The 2,624-nt window shown below is 42.3% G+C and overlaps 2 pseudogenes; both read right to left on the reverse strand.

The window, feature by feature from the left end:
* Positions 1–2,125: 2,125 nt before the first annotated feature.
* LOC102482249 (ubiquitin-conjugating enzyme E2 C-like) lies at positions 2,126–2,624 on the reverse strand (annotated as a pseudogene).
* On the reverse strand, positions 2,178–2,624 carry LOC114004470 (ubiquitin-conjugating enzyme E2 C pseudogene; annotated as a pseudogene).

Here is a 2,624-nt window from a genome sequence, read left to right on the forward strand (position 1 = left end):
GAAATCGCCCTCCAGGAGGGAATGGCCATGCCACAATCCCTTCTCCTCCATTCTCCTCTCGGGATCTTGGGCACGCACGCACACACGCCCAGCGTGAATTTAAGCTACCGGGCCTGGGACTCAAACCGTGGTCAACTACATGGGAGTCCAGTGACATAGCCATTATGCCAACTGCTGGTCCCCACTCTAACTTTTTTATGAGTCAGGCAGCCTGTCCTTTCTCTGACCATCTGGTCGTGGAGCTGCTGGGCCATATTCCTGCCAATGCCCGACTTAGAGTAGTCCGTTCTGGAGGGAGTGGAGCAGGGCTGCTGCTCTCTGGCTCCGAAGTAGTCAGAAAGGACCTTCCTGGCTTATTTTTATAGACCAAGGCCCTGGAGAGTCTGCGGCAGCAGTCTTTTTGGCTTCGGTGTGACAGATCTATAGGCTAGCTTTAACATCGGTAGGAGGAGCTAGGTTAACTACGTGAGGCTCTATTTAGACTAGTTGGAGGAGCATTGTGTTTTTTCTTTTTTAGTTGTTTTATTGAACATAACATTTAAAGATAGTATAATTATTTTTAAAACATTAACTTGATTAATTTTTGTATCTTTTTTTAGACTTTTACCATTTAAACTTTTAATATGTTTAGTTTTTTAAGTTTTTTGTTTTTTTTTGAGATAGTTATTTTAAGATAAAAACTTTATTATATAAACATTTTTATATAAAATTTTTATTAGAAATATATTTTTATAGTTATAATTTTGTATTTTTTGTTTTATTTTTATAAGTTTAATTTTAAGAATTATTTTAATTTAATAGACAAGTTTAACTATAAACATTTATTTTATTTATATTTATTTAATTTTTGTTTAACTATTATTTTAAGTTATTTACTTAAGGTGTTTTTTTTTTTTTTTAATAACTAAAAGTAAAACCAGGCTAGTCTTATATTATTTAGTTTTATTTTATTTAGAGACTGAACTATTAAGACACTATAGATTTTTTAAAATATTTTTAAAGTTTTTTAATTTGGGGGATTTCATTTTTAAGGGAGTCTTGTCTTAGAGTTTAGGATTATTTATTTTGTGATTTATTTGTGATTTTGAGACAACACTATTGATGAGGCCGTTGAGACTAGGCACAAAGTATTTTTAAAAATCGGCTTAGTAAGCTTTGTTTTTTAGGTGGGTAATCTGGTGTATTTGATCTATGATGACTTGCTGAAAGGCCTCGGGAAATATTGGCCTAACATTTGATAACAGTAACTGTTTCTGGGCCAATTTCTTTGTTTTTTTGTTTTGTTTTGTTTTGTTTTTGGAGAGGTTTTCGCTGTACAGCGCGTGCGCTTGCCAGACAGAGAGAGAGAGAGAGACATAGAGACAGAAAGCGAGAAATCACCCCCCAGGAGGGGATGGCCACGCCGCAATCCCTTCTCCTCCATTCTCCTCTCGGGATCTTAGGCACACACGCACACGCGCCCGGCGTGAGTTTTAAGCCACCGGGTCCGGGACGCGAACTGCGGTCGACTACGTGGGAGTCCAGCGACATAGCCATTACACTAACTGCTGGTTCCCCTTGTTTTTGTTTTTGAGTGCAGGAAGGCAAGGATGGGAGGACAGAGTCGGGGAGGCAACAAGAACTTTCAGTTGCTGATAGAGATGCCTCCCCTCCGGCTAGGTCTTATCTTTTTATTTGTCACATGGTCAGTCGACTTGTTTATTATTATTGTTATTTATTTTTGTATGAGTGTACTTTTGAAAACAACCTTAACCACTGATTTAGACAGAAATTAATTTAGACACTTTAAGGGTTACCTGAAGCTTGTCCAGTGAGGTCGTCAGATGTCTAAGGGGAGCCGTTGGGGTCTCGGGCCCCATCGATCTTTAATTCTATAGGCTAACATGGGCCTTAGAAGTTTTGAGCTCCCTTCAGAGCTCAGTACAATTTTTTTTCTTTTTCTTTTTCTTTTTTATTAAACAAAAACCAACTAAAATGCATTTATTTAATATGTGACACTTAACTTAAAAAACGGAAACAAAACAAAAAGACCACCACAGCTCAAGATACAGAGTCCTAACAGAAATCAAGGATGGACCAAATAAGGAAAAAGTAAGACGACAGAGGGAGAGGCTGACGGCCTGGGTCAGGGCTCCTGGCTGGAGACCTGCTTGGAGCACGCTTCTGGCAGGTACGTCCTAAAGGCTGTGCGGTTCTTCCAGAGCTGGGCGGCGTGTGGGTTCTCCTCGCAGGCTCTGGATGGAGAGCAGGATGGTCCGGACGTCGTACGGGGCAGGCCACTTGTCCTTCAGGATGTCCGGGCAGATATTACCCTGGGTGTCCACGTTGGGGTGGTGGCAGGGCGTGAGGAACTTCACTGTGGGTGCATTGTAGGGGGAGCCACTGGGGACCTCGAGGGACAGCTTATACCTCAGGTCTTCATGTACCGTGCCAGCTGCTCCATTGAAAAGGTTGTCTGATTCAGGGAAGGCAGAAATTCCTTTGTCCCCAGACATCACGAGGGTCGTCAGCTCCTGCTGCAGCCTCTTGCCCACGGGGCCTCTGGCAGCGCCCCCACTGGGTTCAGCTCCTTTACGGGCGGCAGCCACGCTGGTGGCAGCTGGGTCATGGTTCTGGAAGGCCAT

The sequence above is a fragment of the Tupaia chinensis genome, unplaced genomic scaffold (assembly GCF_000334495.1).
Source record: "Tupaia chinensis unplaced genomic scaffold, TupChi_1.0 Scaffold000335_1, whole genome shotgun sequence".
NCBI classification, from domain to species: domain Eukaryota; kingdom Metazoa; phylum Chordata; class Mammalia; order Scandentia; family Tupaiidae; genus Tupaia; species Tupaia belangeri.